Source organism: Theropithecus gelada, chromosome 9 (genome assembly GCF_003255815.1).
Source record: "Theropithecus gelada isolate Dixy chromosome 9, Tgel_1.0, whole genome shotgun sequence".
NCBI lineage: Eukaryota > Metazoa > Chordata > Mammalia > Primates > Cercopithecidae > Theropithecus > Theropithecus gelada.
The window spans coordinates 58,090,528-58,110,678 of record NC_037677.1 but is presented as its reverse complement, the minus strand read 5'-3'; the positions used below and the strand labels follow the sequence as shown (position 1 = coordinate 58,110,678).

General features: G+C 43.0%; 1 protein-coding gene across 2 annotated transcripts in view; it reads left to right on the top strand.

The window, feature by feature from the left end:
- The window catches only part of LRMDA (leucine rich melanocyte differentiation associated), a 1,136,440-nt gene that overhangs the window by 449,938 nt on the left and 666,351 nt on the right, over positions 1–20,151 (top strand). The window lies entirely within an intron of this gene.

The following is a 20,151-nucleotide window of genomic DNA, read 5'->3' as shown; positions in this document are numbered from 1 at the left end:
GACTGTATGATGGGATACGGCCACCAGGCTGCACAGTCGGGCAGCCAGGACAGAAAACACGGGAGCGGCAGGTTCATGAGAGGTCATCTGACCATCTGCCTGCTCTCCTGTTTGGGAGGAATGATCCTTTCTTGAAGATGTCCTTACCTGGAGTCTACCTGGCTTCTCTTAGTAGCTCTTTCTAGTGTTCAGTCACTGTTAAGGTTCACTCAGTTCTTCTCCTGTCCAATGAATATAAGCGGATTTCTCTTCTTGCTATTTTTTTCCCATAGTCATGGAGAGGAAGTGGTCAGTATGTTTGGATGCACATACATACATATTTAACAATTGTTGTAGCTGCCTCCGGTGTGCTGGTGCTAAAGATTTGATGGTAAGGAAAAGTAAGGTGGCTGCTGCCCTCCTGGAGCTCACCATCTAGCAGAGGTGAAGGTCATTGATTATAAAATCACTGACATAAACAGATGTAAAATCACAACAGGGATAATGAGGCAGGAGAATAAGGTCTGGAGGCAGGGAACCTAATGCTGATTCACACTGACTTCCTAGAACTAAATCAAAAGGAAAACCCCAACTTTCCACGCCTAAGTAACAAAAGGACCAGCAGCAACTCCCTTTGCAAACCCCGGCCCCCCCGCTTTTCTGTGTGGCAGATGGAAAATTGAAAGTACCTCTGATTGGTTGCTTTTTGTAACCAATTAGACATTTGCATAGAGTGTAACTTTGTAACTTCACTTTAGCCTCTGATTGGTTGCTTTCCGCAACCAGTGAGACTGATTGCAGACCACCACTTCATTTGCATGGGGTGAACACCAAATGGCCAATGGGAAACCTCTAGGAGGAATTTGGACCCCAGAGGATTCTGTAACCAGGGTCCTTGAGCCTCTGCTCATCCTGCTCCCACCCTGTGGAGTGTACTTTCATTTTCAATAAATTTCTGCTTTTGTTTGCTTCATTCTTTCCTTATCTTGCTGTGCATTTTGTCCAATTATTTGTCCAAAATTCCAAGAACCTGGACAACTTGCAGTCAAGACCCTCTCCTGGATACAACAGGGGCTAAAGTTTCAGAAAAAAGGACATGGTGCTGTGGTGGGACCTTGTTTGACCTATGGAGGTCTGGATTTTCCTGATGAAGTGATGACTCACCTGGGAGCTGAAGGGTGCAGAGTTAACTGGAGGAAAAGAGGAGAGGGAAGAGCATCACAGGCAGAGGGAACAGCATGTGCAAAGCATCTTGCCTGGAGGGAGTTTGGTGATTTTGAGGAGGAACTGAAAAGAGGCCTGAGTGGGTGTTGAAAGAAGACGGGCAAAACTGAACCAGGGGAGGCGAGCAGGGTCAGTTCATGGAAAGCCTCACAGATGGTGGCCAGGAGTTTTGTTTTTTTAAATGTGAAATAATTATGAAGGTTGTATTCACGGCAAGCCAAACTCAAACTTCCTCTTCTCACTGTAATATAATCACAGTTCCTTTCCTATTCAATTCTGGGAACCTCTATTGAAACTTTCAGCTGAGGATTTCAAACTGAATTTCTTTGTTTTCTGAAATTCCTTCTGCAACGGTGTTTGGCATAGAAATGAGAATAGCAGCTATAGAGCACCTAAAATTTTCTAAGGGTATCTCAAGTTGGAGTGTCTTAAAAGAGTCAGAAATTGTGACATGCATGAAAAGATAAAAGATATATGTCTTTTCTATGTAGCATGTACACAGGAGGCACTTAATAAATGCTTGCTGATGAATCAGAGGTGACATCCAGCTCTCAGGAATGCATAACAATATTTTCTGTTTTCCAGCTAGCTGAACGTTGCTAACAGAGGGCCAGGGGAGGAGGGACGGGCATGACCGCATCTGCTCCTCTGTCCTGTGTGCGTGCTTGGCCACCTGATGCCAACTCCACAATGGCACATTTGTCTTATTAAGTGTAAGCTGATTCCTCTCCCCGTTCCAGGGCCCTCCTGATGGTGGCTGTGGAGGACAGGGACATGCGGTGAAAGCCCAGTTATTATGGTCTGTAAAGGGAGGTGGTGGCTGCTGTGGAATGATCAAATGAAGACAAATGCATTGTTAAGTTTTTATGGACCAAGGCCGCACTTTCATTAAGTATAATTTACATAACATAACTGATGCTCAAGGCCAAATAGTCCTTGTGCCCCAATGACAGTCCTTGACAACCCATGGACAGAGGCCTCGTGCACAATCCCCCAGGTCAGGAAACCTCCTCCTTCTCCTTGCTAGCTCAGCATGCTGGTTGCTCCAGTGCTCTCATTTTGACCTCTCAAGCCAAATGCTGAGGACATCAAAGCTGCCCATTCTACTACCAGTTAGCAGCAAAACCGTCGGGCACTCTCTGGGCAGAGTTCAGGTGCTATATTCCTTCCTCCTTTCCCACAGGGGTTGGCTTCCTGGTCTGAACCCTCCATAAGCCCTGGCTGGGAATTTTCCTCATAGTGATCTTGTGAGCAGTCCCTGGTTACCCCCAAGGATTGTGCCAGGCAGGCTCTGGGTTAACATCTTGGAGAGTACAGAGTAGGCTGATAATCAGCCTGTGCTCAACAGCACACCCAAGAGGTGAGGGTTTCTGATGGCATCTCTGGGGTGCTCAGCAGTGGCCTTTGTCTGCACCCATCTTCATTACATGTTAATACCACCAGAGACACTTTGAGGTCAGGCTTTTCACCTTGCACGGCAAAGCAATTATCATTTCCTTTTATTGCAGGGGTGGGTGTTGGTTATCACATGATGAATTTTTGCTGGTAATCAGAACTTTCTGCCCATTGGTCTTCAGGACATACTTTTGTGTTGACATTTACAAGGTATGTGTCAGGCAGAGCCAAGGTACCGAGTGAGGGAATGAAAGGAGGAGGGGGGAGAGGATCATTATATTCAATTTAATGATGACAATTTCCCTACATTTACAACTTCCAGAAGTAAGAGGCAATAGATATGTGTCTTCTGCTTGCATGTACAGTGAAGGAGATGACATGAGGAGATTCTGTTAGTGGGAATGGTGATATATTACCTTAATGATTTCATTGCTTGCCAAATAAAAGAAAAATTCTCCCTGTAGTGCAAAGCCCTGTCCTCATCAAGCTATTCATTGTGAGGCGTTTGTTGTTAAATCGGAGGCATAAGGAGGGATTTTGACCTTCCGTAAGCTGCTTTTGGATTTTTATTTTTTTCTTGGCTAAATTGATGGTCTGTTTTATTTTTTCAGTTTACTAGACATACATGAACTTTCGTGTATCTAATATTGAAGTTTGTTAATAGATTTGAAGATCTCTTAGATTTTTTTGGCAGGTGGGTGTTGAATTAATGGAATGCTTCACAATAGAGTTCAATGAAAGCTCCCTTCCACTATTATGTTAGTGATTGGAAGGGCAGACGACGTGTGTGTGTGTGTGTAGGGGAGGGAGTGTTTTCATGTGAACTGTGGATAAATTGAACAAATTTAATTGAGGTTTAAACTGAAGTAGGATCCCATAGTCTAGGTAGAATCCAAGGGGCTATTTTCTCAGGGCTGCTGCAGGTTGGATAATCTGAATTATATACAAGGAGGAGTCCATAGTCTTAGTTGGAGGATGGCACCAAGTGACAAGTCCTGTGATCTAGCGGAAGCAGATGGAGAACTAAGAAGAAGATCAGAAACTAAGATGTCTTGGCGCCAACTAGAATGAGATCATGGATAGAGAGCCTTGTAAGCCAGACCTAGAGACAGGAGGATTAGAGTCTTCTGGATTCCCTTATTATATGAACCTGACAGTGGCTGTTTAAAGAAGCAATGCAGGGCCTGACAGTAACTCCTTGCTTAGCTTCTGCTTACTCTGTGTAGTCTGGTTTTTCTAGTAGGTTATCCAGATTTTCAAAGTGGTGGAGTCAGGTTTGCATGGTAGAGCTTGGGAGCTGAAGGGGACCATTGTGGTCTTGGAAGTCATGAGCATCATTTTCCAGTTCAGAAGACTGAGACCTAGGGAGGACAGCAGTTGGGGAGGCCCAGGGAGAAATCCAGTTCAGGAGGCCCAGGGAGAACTACAGTCCAGAAGGCCTGGGGAGGACAGCAGTTCAGGAGGCCCGGGGAGAAATCCAGTTCAGGAGGCCAGGGGAGGACAGCATTTTGGGAGGCTGGGGGAGGACAGCGGGTCGGGAGGTCGGGGAAGGACAGCAGTTCAGGAGGCCGGGGGAGGACAGTTGTTCGGGAGGCCAGGGGAGGATAACAGTTCAGGAGGCCGTGGGAGGACAGCAGTTCGGGAGGCCGGGGGAGGATAGCAGTTCAGGAGGCCGGGGGAGGATAGCAGTTCAGGAGGCCGGGGGAGGATAACAGTTCAGGAGGCCGGGGGAGGATAGCAGTTCAGGAGGCCGGGGAAGGATAGCAGTTCAGGAGGCTGGGGGAGGATAACAGTTCGGGAGGCCGGGGGAGGATAGCAGGCATATCCAAGGCCTCTCAGGCATTGCTGTGCGAATTCCTTGCCCTCCAATGCTGCTGCCACATCCTGCTGCTCTCCATTTGTTTGATTGGAGCAGCCCTCCTGAAGCTGGGCTGTTTGCATGCTTGGCAGGCCCCTTCCTGTATGTGCCAGCTAGCTCTGGAGCCCGACCCAGTAACTATTTCGGATGTGAACCTCATCAAGTATATTTCTGCCTACTAGGTGTGTGACTTTGGGCAAGCCACTTCACCTCTCCAGGTCTCAGCTTTTTGTCAGTAAAATGTTGCAAGGTCTCTGTGGACCCTTTCAGCTCAAGCATAGCATGTTCGGTAACTAAGGAGGCCCCGTTAGAAGCTCCTGGTGTAGCTGACCATGTGAATACAGTGAATCTCAGGAATCTATGGAAATTGAAGTGATGGCTTATATTCGGCTCTTCACCTGCCTGAAACATCACGTAGAGGAGTTGTCTAGGCTGCAAGCTCCTTGAGGCCGGGGCTGTGTGTCATTCATTTTTACATCCAAAGCCATCAGATGGTGTGGTGAATTGTGATGTTTAGTAAATTGGAACTGACTGAATATGAAGTATTAGAGAATTTCAGATGATAAGACATACTTTAACATAGACATTACATAAGTGTAATACATGTGCCTAGGACATGCCTCCTCAAAAGTGCTTGCTGAGCTCCATTGCAGCAGAGACCACACCTGTCTTATTTACCACTAGGTCTCAAGTTCCCTGAGCATGACTAGGCATACAGAAGCTGTTTGGTATGTTGTTGAGTAGATGAATGAATAAAGCTATGACATGGAGGAAGCGTAGTTGAACTTTCCAAGGTTATTTGGGTTATTTGGTGAGAGAACATAAACCTGGAAAAGACAAGAAAATAGGAAATTTGGTGGCAATACACCTAGTTTTGTTTTCCTTCCACCCCTAAGCTGTGGCTGAAATCTCTTATACGTAACAGAAAGTGACAACCAGCAGCCCCATCTTCTAGTTGACATTGGTCTGCAGATGGTTTCTAGTGTATGACTAGGTAAGTATGAAAACAGCATATGCATTAGGAAACTTGTACAGAAATTGGACACTGCATGACACCCAAGCATATGACTGCTGGATTTGTCTTGCTGAACAGCGTATGGACTAGTTTGTATATTGCTGAAGTCACATAATAAATTGCACATGGTGTACACTGCACACCAGTCCTGTATGGTAGGACTACAAATAGTTCTATGACATATCAGGGAAGAAATTATCCTGCACCACATAACTAGAAGGAAACTAGGTGAAATCCTTGGTTTTGTAGACTAGCAGTCATATTTTTATTACGATATTGATGATCTTGTTTGTCATATAAAGCTATTTCTGACTCATGATAATCACATATTTTCTGTGTTGTTGATTTGAGAAGGACTGAACTAGCTACGCCCCCTCAGTCAACCAAGTTGAGTTATAATCTGTGTGACAGTGTTTTTCTCTATTTAAAACTAGCAGTCTTGCATGGTTATTTAACTCACTCCTTTGGCCTCATTAGTATTATCCTATAATCAAAGAAGCTAATTAAGCTGTTTCCTATCCACTGATCAGAGAATATTAAAGCTTGGAAGGTGACTCTAGCCATCCTGTGTTCCAACTCCTTCATTTTTCAGAGCCAGTTAAGGCTAAGAGAGGTTAAGTAAAGTGTCTCAGGTCACACAGTTATTTATAAAAGAGTTGGGACTAAATCATCAGGGCCCTTCACTCGTAGGTTATTGTGCTTTTCTACTTTTTCCTGAAGTTTAATAAAATTCTTTCAGATTTTATAACATCTGAGGTGTGTCTCTGTTGTGGTAAGTTCTGGACCGCTATTTGATAGATGACCTAGAATGGACAGATTTTGCTTGCCAAATAATTGTAAGTGGTTCTACCTTTAAGAAAACTTGGTATCTGAAATTATGAACACAGGGAACAGAAGAGGTGATTTTGTATATAAGTATACATACATGTATACATAAATGTAATATTTATATATAAATATATAAATAATTTATATAAATAATAGTAAAGTAACATGTTTATGAATGAATTTATAGAAAAATACTGGCTTTGGAGAGAGGTGGTGAGTGCTATTCCTTATAGTTCAGTCTCAAAATGAGGATAAAACTTTACGTAAAATTATGTATTAATGGAAAAATAGGATGCAACTTAAAATATATTGGTACATGCACATTTTTAGAAATGTATCTATAGGAGAAAATGAGACTCTTCTATGGATTAAAATAGGGAGTGTTGATGGAGGCCTGGGTGGGTGAATTTGTTTCCCCCAAACATCATCCTTGTCTTAGCAGGCTTCAGTGTGGTCTAACTGAGGTGTTGGCAAACTTTGACTTGTGGGCCAAATCCTGCTGCTACCGTTTTTTTTTTGTAAATAAAGTTTTATTGGAACACAGCTGCACCCATTTGTATACTGTCATCTGTGGCTGTCTTTGAGCTGCAACTTCAGATTTGTGCCCTTGTGACATATGCTTTATGGCCTGCAAAGTCTAAATGTTTACTGTCTGGCCCTTTACAGAAAAAACTTGGCGACCTCTGGTCTAGATGCATATCTGGTTCATATCACTGATTCTACTACCATCAGGCAGGGGAGTCTTCATTTGGAATCTCATCTAGCTGAGTTCTGATAGGGAAGGAAGAAAATGAACTTTAATCACCTTGCTCAGAAGCCTGTTTTAAAATCCAGTCACCAGCTGCCGGTTTTTAGTCTACCTATGACCTCCTGGAGATCCTGAGAGAATGAAATTAACCGCCTCTGGAACAAACATTCGATCTTTTTATTTTTTCCACTTTCTTAAGAGAGTAATAAATATAGTCAACGACTCTGGATTCTATTACTATGTAAGAGCTCTTTAAAAACATCTAACCATCTGCTTAATGGCCAGTAATACGTTTCTAATGGTCACTCTTGATAAGACACTTTTAGTTCACTCCTGTAATCATTGTCCAGCAGCCAAGAGGCTCCTGAAGAATATGACCAAAGGCCAGCCCCAGCGCCAGCCCTAGCGCTGTAGCCGCAGAGGCCTGGCAACAGTACTAAAGAAAAAAAGAGAGACTTCTGAGAGCTACATGTGGAAACTCTTTTCTTTTTCATGACACTCTCCGTGTATGATAAGTTCGTGATCCACAATAGTAGATCTGAAAACTTTGATTTTTTGGCATTTACATGTTCAGGTACAGTTGCAACTAGGGGTCAGTTTAATTAATATCTATCCTGTCCTCTCAGATGACATACACTGAACTGTTGTCACCAGAAGCTCCACATCCCTGGTCTGGGCCCAGCAGCTGGTGACAGCTTGGCAAATTATGAGTTTCCTAGCTTAAAACAGACTAAATTGCAGACAAAACAAGCCATCAGCTGAGTAAATACTGTATATCTGTTTAGCTTCTGTAAGAAGAAGGAGATTAGCACGAATGTTTAGTGTTCATAATTACTAGTAGGAGGCAAATAGTAGGCTCGGGCTGACTGGAGATTATTTCATTATATCCAATTAACACCCACTTGATTATTCTTAATTACTTCTGCTTGATGACAGAGGAGTAAAGATGTCATACTTCAAATGTACAAATAACATCTGGGTCATCAACATACAGGTATTTGTAATATAATATCCTGCTCATTTTGGGATGGCTAATATGGTCTTAGCAGAGGGATGGAAAATGAAATGACAAGATTTTGGTAATTACTAAGGGGGTCTTAGACAAGATGCCAAAGGTAGGTATTAGGATAAAAATGGGCCTTTTGTAGCAATCTAGTTTAGACATGTTTTCTTTAAAAATGCCTTATTACCTTTTCGTGTAAGAATTTCGTTTTTCCTCTGTCCGTTGACTATAGTACAAAGATATAAATGGAAATAGCCAAGTGCAAACTTTCCAGAAAGTGAGCTATATGTGTGTGTGTGTGTGTGTGTATACATGTATGTCAAGTGGTATGAATGGAAATCCTTGCTCCAAGGGTGTTTGTGGAGTTTTGAGAAACTGAGACAAAATCAGCTTGTGTGCGAGATTCTTAATGACCTGCCTAGTAAAGAATATGAAATGTTAGCAAGTGATTTAATCTCCCAAGCATGTACGAAGGATAAATGCAGTGAGCCAGATTTTTAGGTTCAAATCTGAAATTAGAACCCGTTTAGGAACACTAGAAATCATCTTTCCTTTCACAAGGAAAAATGTGAACAGGTCCTTTCCCTTCAGCTATTGTCTTCAGTTGGAAGGAACTGCTGATAGAGCATAGCCTTGCTTTTTTGGAGTAGAGATTATTAGAGCCTTAGGTTTCCCCTCCTTGCTTTCTTCTGGTGTTCAGGGTATTGCACTGTCAGTGACATTGCAATGGATTATTATATTTTTTTCCAGGATCAAACTTAGGTATTAAATCATGCTTAGATAAAAAGGGAGGTAACTGTGAGCAGCAAGAATGGTGAGATTGGGTGATTGTGCCAGCACATGCCTAGAACTGGCAACTTACTAAAGATCAGAGCTGAACTTGGAGAGGTGGCATGTGGGTACCAAACAAATCCAGTTGCATCTCTTAAAGTCACTCAGCAGTTAGTTATTGAGAACTTGCTTGCGCTGAGCATCAAACCAGGCACATAATGGGGATGAAATGGGCCAAGCCCTCCCCAGCTGGGGAGACAAGACCATTCTATGATATGGTTATGTTTAATTAATTGCTAAACTGCATGGTTCAAGCTAAGGGCTATAGAGGTTTGGCCAAGAGGGCTGGGCTGATCAAAGAGTAAGACTCCAAGACTGGGACCTGAAGGGTAGGTGGACTTTAGCTAGTTGAAAGATGTTCTGGCCATTGGTGCTGTAAAGGATGGTGGAAGAAAAGCCTGTTCAATGTAAGCAGAAACATGGCCCCCTTATTCTCTGATGCAACCCAGCCCAGGCCCAAGGACTGGCGACCTCAGTAGACCTCACTGTAAGCAAATGCAAAGCTCACATCTTGAGATGGAAGAGACATTGCAAAAGGAGAGGGCCCCAAGGAGATGGTGTTAATGAGGATTCCCTGATATCTATTTCCATTATGAGGGAAGAGACATTGGCAATCTGTCAAAGTCAAAAATTCATAAGTATATTTAAAGATTTAAGCCTGAAATGGAATATCTTAGGCAGTCATTTGAATTCTCTCTCTATATATGTGGTGGCTGATATTTAAAAGGCATACAAAACATTAAAAAATTACTTTGGGAATAGCATACCCTTCCCTGAATAAATAAAGAGGTAATATCGGGGAATAGGACAGTGTCAGGATGTAATCAGTTGCCACCTGACAAATGATGGCCAGGGCCAGGGTTACTCATCTTTGCTGGTGATATGAGAAGCCGATGCCAGGGTTCTCGGAGTTGGACAGAAGGGATTGTTTGGCAGGTGGTGTGAGGGTCCTGAAGTTGGCTGGATCTTGGTGGTTTTGTTCATTTGTGGGTATGTATATGTGTGGTAGTCATGATGATAGTGAGGAGGACCTGCACCATGCTTTATAGAATGCAACAAGATTGACTTGGTGCACAGAGGTAGAAGCTTGGATGCCAGCTGGCCATGGTATACAGCTAGTGTAGTGTTGTGTCATGTCATGCTGTGTCATGTTGCATTGTGGCATGCTTGGCCCACCTGAGAAAACTGCCAAGAAGCTGTTGAAAGTTTCTTGGCCTAGGGCTGGGCGTGGTGGCTCATGCCTATAATCCCAGCACTTTAGGAGGCTGAGGTGGGCAGATTACTTGAGATCAGGAGTTCAAGACCAGCCTAACCAACATGGTGAAACCCATCTGTACTAAAAATACAAAAATTAGCTGGCCGTGGTGGCATGTGCCTGTAATCCCAGCTACTCAGAAGGCTGAGTCAGGAGAATTGCCTTGAAACGGGGAGGTGGAGGTTGCAGTGAGTCAAGATTGCACCACCACACTCCAGCCTGGGTGACAGAGCTAGACTCAGTCTCAAAAAAAAAAAAAAAAAAAAAAAAGGAAAGAAAGAAAGTTTCCTGGCCATATTGTGTTGTGTAGCGTGGTGGCTAGCCCACCTGAGAAAACTGCCAGGAAGCTGTTGAGAGGTTCCTGCCCTTCCCCGTAGGAAACAAGAATGGATTTGGCTTACTTACTGCAGACATGTGTCTTATAGCCCCTTGCTACCACAAGTGTAGTCCATAGACCTGCAGCATTGGCATTTTCTAGGGGTTTGGTAGAACTTCTGATTGTTGGGTCCCATCCCAGTCCTGCTGAATCAGAATCAGCATTTTCAGAGGAGACCTGAGGGAGGAGAGCAGAGGAGCCATCTTGATGCCTGTGGAGGTAACAGCACACACAAAGCCTTGAGGCAGAAGCTTGCTGGTGACTTTGCAATAGGGTGAGAAGGTCATTGTGGTGAGATGGGGAAGCAAGGTGCTACTTTAAAGGTTGGGTCATGGGTGGCCTCAAAGGCTCTGGGCAGGACTTTGGGTTTTATTCGGTATTAGAGGGGAAGCCATTGAAAGGCTTTGACATAATTTGACTTGAGTTTAAACTCCTACTGATCACTCTGGTTGGTGGATCAGAGTGTGGTTGCCATGTGGGTGGTGGGACATGGTCACATTCTGGATGTTTTAGAAGAAAGAGTTGAAAGGATTGGCTTACTGGAAATACCATGTGAGAGACAGAGATGAACAACAGGAAGAGTGGAAGTGCCATTTACTGGCAAGGAGGGGCAGATTTGGGGCTGAGAATTAGGTTCTGGATGTGTTAAACTGGAGATGCTTGTTAGCCATCCAAATGGAGACGTCAAGAAGGTAACTGAATTGGGAGGACTCCTGTTGGGAGGGATCAGGACTAGAGCTAGAAACTTGGGAGTTTCTGTCAGTATGTAGGTGATATTTAAAGTCATGAGGCTGAATGAGATCACTTTATTCCGTACCAGATACATGTAGGGAATTAGTGTGACAGTGATGATCAATGGGTTTTGGTGATCATGGTGGTACTGCTGGAACTTAATCAGCTCTAATGTCCTCTGATTCCATATAGTGCACTTGCTCGTTATATTCTCTGTCTATTCTCATTTTGAATGTATTTTAATATTCATCAATTGCAGCAAAAGGAAGAAAAATATGTTATTAGCTGAACCCTTTGGCTTCTGCCTGTCTATACCAACTCCAGTGCACACTAGGGAAACCCGGACTCCGCACTGGCTGGGATGTCCCTATCACCTTGAATTGGCTCAGCCCAGGGAGCTCTGGGTGGCAGGGCCTTGAAATCCTGGCCTATTGCAGGGCAAAGCAGGATGGATGAGATATTCCAACTCATTACTTACAGGTGTTCTTTAAGGGAGCGCTTAGGAAGTTTTACTCAATTTAACTTAAGACATAAGTAATACCATTCCCAATTCAGGGCAATGGCTTAGAACCTGACTCAATGTCCTTTTTACTAAGTAATTATCCAGATTTCCTTGCTAAATGTTATTTTATGTATTATGTTTAATAGCCTCTTTCTTTTGGCTATGGAAGGATGGTAATAGCAGCCGATAATGCATCACATACTCATCTCAAAGTTCTGCCTCTGGCACCTGTGGCTGGAGTAGAGGGAAGCTTGTGGTCAGGCCTCAGACCAATTCCATGGCCCTACTCACTGGTCCTGGGTTGGTTTGTTTCTCAGGGGCCTAAGGAATCACAGATGACTTTTTAACATTTAAAACATTGCTCATTTTTAAAGATTTGGGTAAGCCTATGGAGCTCATCTGACTGGCCAAACTGCTCCTTTGCCTCAATTCAGAGCCCCCTTGGGAGAACTGTGGGTAATGGAGAGCCCGAGTAGAGAGGAACTGAGCAGCACAGACTTTTGGGCAATGGATAGATGTCATCAATGCCTGATAAAAATTAAGCCACCACTGCATCTCAAGATAGCCAATTCCTTTTAGTACCCTGAGGCTGGCTCTCAGTAAAGGTCCACTGAGTTGGACTCATGTGATGGGAATTCGGTTCCTGTGTTGTTTGTGTAGCATGTGTTTGATAGTAAGCACGTTGGCTTCTTGGTGACAACCTAGTGATGCAAACAGTCTTCCGGTAGCTGCTGGACACCTGCTGTTTGCCAGTTAAGTCTTCCGGTAGCCACTGGACACCTACTGTTTGCCAGTTAACCCCCGAGAGAGTTACTGAGGGCTCAGTGGGTGCTAGGCACATAGATGACACCAAAATATTTGTCGTTGATCTCCATCTGCCCTGAAATTATGTTATCCAGAGAGTCAAGGCTAAAATCCACATCAAAAATACATATGAAAACCTAAGAGAGTGGGGAATGACATTGGTCATTGCATTTATAAACAGGTTAGACATATTTCCTGCCCTCAGAGACTTTCCAGTCTAGAAGGGAAGCAGAGTATATTTGAATGAAATACCAAATAGCAGAATAATGCTTGGTATTAATTTGAAAGCAGAAGTGGCAGAGCTTCCAGGAATCCTGAGGATGTATGAACCTTTGGCTGCGTCTTGGAATCACCTGGTGAACTGTTGAAAACTGAGATGCCTGTGCCCAGCCCCAGACTCACTGGGCATCTGTGTGTTGAAATGTTCCCTGGGCTGGGCATGGTGGCTCACACCTGTAATCCCAGCACTTTGGGAGGCCGAAGTGGGTGGATCACAAGGTCAGGAGTTCAAGACCAGCCTGGACAAGATGGGGAAACCCGATCTCTACTAAAAATACAAAAATTAACTGGGCGTGGTGGCATGTGCCTGTAATCCCTCCTGAGGCAGAGAGTTGCTTGAACCTGGAAGGTGGAGGTTGCAGTGAGCCAAGATCATGCCACTGCACTCCAGCCTGGGGCGACATACTGATTCCGTCTAACAAAAAGAGAGAGAGAGGGAGGGAGGGAGGGAGGGAGGGAGGAAGGAAGGAAGGAAGGAAGGAAGGAAGGAAGGAAGGAAGGAAGGAAAAGTTCTCTGGGTGATTCTTTGTTTTTTTCTTTTTAGAACCTGATAATACTTGCTTTTTTAGTTTTATTTTTTATTTTTCCATAAGTTATTGGAGGTACAGGTGGTATTTGGTTATATGAGTCAGTTCTTTAGTGGTGATTTGTGAGATTTTGGTGCACCCATCACCCAAGCAGTATACACTGAACGCTATTTGTAGTCTTTTATCCCTCGTCCCCCTCCCACCCTTCCCCCCAAGTCCCCAAAGTCCATTGTATCATTCTCGTGCCTTTGTGTCCTCATAGCTTAGTTCCCACATAACAGTGAGAACATAAGATGTCTTGTTTTCAATTCCTGAGTTACTTCACTTAGAATGATAGTCTCCAATCTCATCCAGGTTGCTGCAAATGCTGTTAATTCATTCCTTTTTATGGATGAATTATATGTATATGTATGAATTCCACTGTATACATATACCACAGTTTCTTTATTCACTTGTTGATTGATGGGCATTTGCGTTGGTTCCACAATTTTGCAATTGCTGATTGTGCTGCTATAAACATGCGTGTGCAAGTATCTTTTTCGTATAATGACTTCTTTTCCTCTGGGTAGACACCCAGTAGTGGGAGAACTAAAAGTAGATCTACCCCAGGTGATTCTGATACATAATGAAGCTCAAGCACCACTGCTTTGGAAGGATAGTTGGGGTGTGGGTGCGTGTCTGGAGACAGGCATTGCAGCCTGGCATGAGAGAGATGTGAGAATGCTGTAAGATGGGGAGCACTGCAAGACTCTTTGGCACAGTGCCCCTCTGCTGACTACACACCGGGGACAACCAGGAGAGCTGAGTGTTTCAGAGGCAAGAGGCAATGAAGAGGAGAAAACCACAATTAAAAGAAAAAACAACTTTTAGATCATCAGTAAACAACTGAGTGTGCTAAGTACTATTCTAAGTGTTTTGTACTTACATAATCACCATCATCAACCCACAAGTTAGGTAATACTGTTTTCCTTGCTTTCAGATGAGAAACTGGTGAAGTAAATTACCCCAAATCATGTGGTTTCCTGCCCTGGCGGGTAGGATTTGTTTGGATGAAAAGTGGAAATCCAGTGGGAAAGGGACAGCTTTCAGAAGAACCTGAAGTCCTGGAGAAGAGATTGAATTCTGTCCTGAAAGCCACAGGGAAATCCTGTGGTTACCACCTTCCTTTATGTGACCTTACTCTCAATAGTGAGTGTTTGGACCTTATTCATTGGATGAGAGGCAGCTTTTGAGCCAACAAGCAATGTGGGGAAAGTGGTGTTTGAAGGTGAATCCGTCAGGTGCTGTGTAGATTCAAGTGGAGGGAACCTAGAAACAGATTAGCTAAAACTAAAACTGTTTCCTAAAACACCACAAACAACAAAAGCAAATATTGATTGAGCCCTCACTATGTGCCAGGTGCTGCCCTTTACATCTGTCATCTTCACAAAAACCCTGTGAAGTACATATTCATCGTATACCCATTTTACAGGTTAGGAAACCAAGGTACAGAGAGGTAACTTCCTGAAGGTCACACAGCTGGCTAATGTCCAGGTCAGGATTCAAATCGGATTGCTCGATTCCAGACTCTGGGTTATTGCCTACTATGTTATAGGCTCTTATAACTCTTAGGACTTTGGCAGTGATAAGTGGAAGTGGAGATAGAGATACATGACGTAAAGAGTAAACGTCAGGTATTACATGATGCTGGAATAGTATGAGCATGTTTAGGAAATCCTCAGCAGGGAAGAGTTCCTTGCACAAAGAAATTGAGTAGAGTTTAGAACAGCACGTAAAGGAAGGCAGAAGGCCTTTCTGAAATAAGCTGGTTTATGTTTAGAACATGGAAGAAGAGATAGCATAGGAAATTGCCATTCTGATGGCCCTGCATGTACTCTGCTAAAAACCATGGAGGTTGTCTGAGAAATGAGTATGGTGAAATGAGTAGATTTGTTGGTTTTGGAGTCAGACAGATGTGGGTGTGGGTTCCAGTCCTTTCCTTCCTAACCTGTGACCTTGGGCAGTTTGCATAATCTCTGCATTTCAGTTTTCCCATGTGTATACTGAGGATAATAGAAGCATCATCCTTATTAAGATATTGTAAAGATTGAGTTCATGTATGGAAAAGAGATGAAAAAATATATGACATACTCCGTCAATACCAGTTATTACTGTTATGCTTCTTGTTATTACAGCATTCACGGGTGTTAAAACAGAATAATGAGATCTCTATTTTGGAGACAGTACTTTGGTGTTAGTGGGTGCAACACAAACTCAAGAGCTGCTTGGTTTCCAATTCTGGCTCCACCTGCTAGCTATATGATTTAGGGTAATTTACTGAACCAATTTCTCATCTGAAAGCAAGGAAAACAGTATTACCTAACTTGTGAGTTGATGATGATGATTATATCAGTATAAAGCATTTAGAATAGCACTTAGCACACTCAGTTGTTTATTGGTGATCTAAAAGTTGTTGTTTTTTCTTTTAATTGTGGTTTTCTCCTCTTCATTGCCTCTTGCCTCTGAAACATTTAGACCTCTAGTTGTCTCTGGTGTGTCATAGGGGCCTGTGGCCTGTGGTGTTCTCCTTGCTGAATCCTATTTAACTGTTGAGAATGTACCTGGGTAAGTAGTCATTGCTGCCTTGAAACATAGATTCATGAGCAAAGTAACTATGAAGCTTTGATGTGATATGTGGGCGATGATCACACATAAAGGGCACAGCACATTGGTGACAAGAATTTTGCTGGGCTGTGAATTTCTGACATTAGCCTCCTCATTGAATATTTATCTGCCCCTCTTCTCTCTTGCTTGGGACCTGTACTGAGGCATGAACCTTGCTCCACAAGGGGCTGAGAGGTAACAGTGCTAACTATGGAAGCATGCATTTGTGTGTGTGTGTGTGTGTGTGTGTGTGTGTGTGTGTATGAGAATATTAGTAGCCTGAAGGGAGATCTCATGCTGCTTTGCTTTGTTTCATTTTTTTGGTTGTAAAGTTGAATAAAAGGCACTTAGTCCAAAACTTTAAAAAATTGCTACTGGGCAAAGTAATTTTGTGTCAGGCTTCTGTTCAGGGCAGATTTACACTGGTTATAAATCTCTGAAATTAAGGTCTTACCGTAGAAAAGCTGAAATGTATTCAACATTAGCAGACACCCAGCCCTGTTCTGAACCAGTGGCCGTTCTTCCGCCATGTATAATAGGAATATCTATCTATGTGTTTGGGGGCAATAATAAGTTTAAATATGCCTCTTAGAATGGGTAATGGCTTTCCAATGAGTAGCAGAATTTTCTATCAACAATTCTTTTCCTAGAACCAAAGGTTAAGTTCAAGAGTTTGATTTAATGACAAAGTTAATTAGGCCCTTAACATTACAGGGTTCTTGCCTTTCATTTTCTAATAAAGATCACAGTCTAAGGCCAGCAACCTTGCAGAAGTGGGGAACACAAGGCTAGCACTTGTTCTTCTGATGTTTGGGGAGGGTGACCATAGGAGATGAGGGGTGCTTAGCAATCACTGAGTTGACAAAGGGCCTGGAGAATGCCTCCTAGACCTGAAGAATTTCATTCTTACCTCTACAAAACCTTAGATATAAAATATGCTTGAGCTTTAAGGAAACTTAAGGATTATCTAATCAGTCCTTTCATTTTACAGCCAGGGAAACTGAGGCTAAAAGGACTAAGAAATTTGTCAGTGGTTACATAGTTCACTTGAGTAATGGATCTCCTAAGATTAAACCACCTACTTCTAATCAAAATGGTCTATCCTCAAATACTCATATTCAAGGAAAAGCAAAACCTCTTCTTGGCTTATAGGATTTATGTTGTTTATGAGCTAGTTTTGCTAAAACACTTCTTCCTACTCCTTTTTTTTTTTTTCTGAGGCGGAGTGTCACGTTGTTGCCCAGGCTGTAGTGCAGTGGCACAATCTCGTCTCACAGCAACCTCCATCTCCCGGGTCCAAGCAATTCTCTACCTCAGCCTCCTGAGTAGCTGGGATTACAGGCACCCACCACGCATGGCTAATTTTTTTTTGTATTTTTAGTAGAGATGGGGTTTCACCATGTGGGCCAGGCTGGTCTTGAACTCCTAACCTTGTGATCCACCTGCCTTGGCCTCCCAAAGTACTGGATTACAGGAATGAGCCACCGTGCCTGGCCTTCCTACTACTTTTTAAAGCAAATGTATTCCACTTGATCCTGAATCATGATGAACCAGTAAAGACTATTGGTTTGAAACAAAGAAATTGCCTGTTGCTACTTAGTCCAAGAATTTAAAAAATAATAAAAAAGAAGGAATCCATTAGAAGAACCTTAGGGGTTCTCATAACTGGCTGGAGATTGAAGGATCTGGTAAGGGAAAGGTAAAGATATCAAAGCAGGTCCAGAAGTTCTAGAAAGGGGACATACGACAGATTTCTGAAGGCAGAAACCTCCGTCCCAGCACTTGACACTGCTCTATCATAAATAAATCCTCACCAGCGCTCTGTCTTCATCTCATTTGTTCCTGATGCAAAGTCCAGGTGAGGAAATTTAAAGAATTGAGCCAAGGGACTTGCCAATGCTTTGCCTGCCAGGAAAACGGGAGAGGAGAGGTATGGATGCACTAGCTTCTACTGGACCCTGGGAACAGGCACTGCCCACTGAAAAAAACACACATTTTGGGGAATTCCCCAAAACAAGAAAAAAAGAGAGTCCAGGTTTTAGATTGTCCCAGACTAAAGAAATGTCTAAGATAAAAGACTTTATGGGTCACTCTGAAGCTTGACCATGCTCTATGGGAAAATATAGTCCAAGGTACAGAATAATTCATAGATAACTTTGGGATTCAACTTACTTCTGGGCTCAGCTATTCATGTTTTAATCCTAAATAAGAGTCTGCTTGTTCAGGGCCTTAACCTTTAAGTGAAAGTTTTGTGGTAGGATTTTTGGACTATAATATAGGTGACCAGATATGGAAATACCCTTGAAAATGATGACATTTCAGAAGTAGTAAAACCATCCATGTGTGCATCTTTCCACACAGGTACATGCTCTATACCTGGCCCTGTGCTGGGCATTGGTTGCTAAGAAGCAGACAAAATGTTGTGCCCTTCTGCAGCCTGGGCATTAGTCAGGTTCATATATAGGGTGCTTCGACTTCTTGCTTATAGTAAAATATTCAAATGCAGAGAAGAATATTGAAGAAGGCGAAATTTTTGGTTATATGCCTGTACTTCAAAAACTCCAACCCTCTCAAAAATTATTAGTGTTTGCTTTTCCAGAAGAGTCATTTCTACCAAACTTGGTTCAGAATCTTCAGCAAGCATTTCTTACCAGATGTGATGCTAGAATAAGTCTAGCCATGAAGAACCTTATAATCCAGTAGAGGAGACAGACATGGAAATGAATCATTTCTATGAAATGCATTAAGTTCTGAGACAGAGATGTGCCCAGTGTGCTATGTAAAGACAAAGACTCACTTTCTTCAGATGTGCTAGCGTAGGAAAGTTTTCCTGTAGTTGTCTTAATCCTAGGGATACAATGTAAACGTATCTTCTCTATTCACCTGTGTGGTCAGTTCATGGACAGTTCCTGGGTGGCTGTTACATGCAAGGCCGGAACACGGGGCCTGTGGTCTAGCAGCTAAAGGCATCCATTCAGCTAGAGATGTCTTCCTTTCTCCCTTTCCTTTCCAAAAGTGGCCAACTACAACCTCTTAGATTTGGGGCTGCAGTAGGTGGGGGACCGATGAAGCATCCATTCATGGCTTTAGTACCGGATTCACCTAAAGCTGGACATATCCCCAAAGTACTAGTTCTGCAGAGATGAGGACAGAGCCCAGGATAACTGTCGTTGGTTTCATGTTCCTCTCCGATGTGCTCAACTCCCTTGCAGGAATGTTCTTAGGGGAGCACTCTGCAAATCCACATCAGGCCCAGAAGAGAAATGTTTCTTTGCAGACCTCTCTATTAATTTGCATAGATATTTGTGTATGATTTTATTTACATTGGTGAGGCAGAACAGTAGTTCTCCAGCTTTGATGTGTGTGAGCCTTGGAGATTAGAGCTGGGGCTCTTCCTTTGAGAAAACAAATACTTTTGTGTTGATTTCTATGAGATATAAATCATACTCAGGAAGTTTACAGTTGAGTAAGAATGGTATAATTACTGATTGTATACCAGAAGAGGACATATTTATGAAACGACTTGAAAAAGCTTGTAATCCCTTCCCGTATTTTGAATAACTAATTGCTATGTCATCCTGGCATATTTGCACCACAAGAGTTAAGTCTGTCAAACATTTCCCTCTGAAAACCTTGTTTTAAGGGATTTCTAACTTGGTCGTAAAACTGTGCTCCAAGTTGGAGCTGACTTGATGGGAGTCTGTGCTTGGAAGGCTTGATTTGAATGGTGCCAGTCAGAGTTAAATTACAGGCTGGGAAAAAGGAAACAAATTTTTTAAAAAGGAGGTGTTTATGGTTCCCGGTTCCCCTAAGTACTTCTTGAGGATCAAAATAGCCTCTTTAAAATAAATTGCAGACCATTAGTACATGATGGAGGAAACCCCTTTGAGACTAGATTAGGGGAGGGGAAAGTCAAGGGCACAAGAAAAAAGAGATTGATTTGGGCCCCTTTTCAGCCTGTGCAGTGCATTGCCCCCCAGCTCCCGCAGCATGCCCCTGGAGGGTTTAATGCACAGATGGCCCTTTCTGTACCCACAGTTGCCATTTCTGTCAGTCTAAGTGAACATCACTGCAGATCCACTCCAATTCTGAATCTTGATTGGAATTTGGGTTTCTTGGATGTGTTCTTCCTCCATGCCCACGCACCCCCCA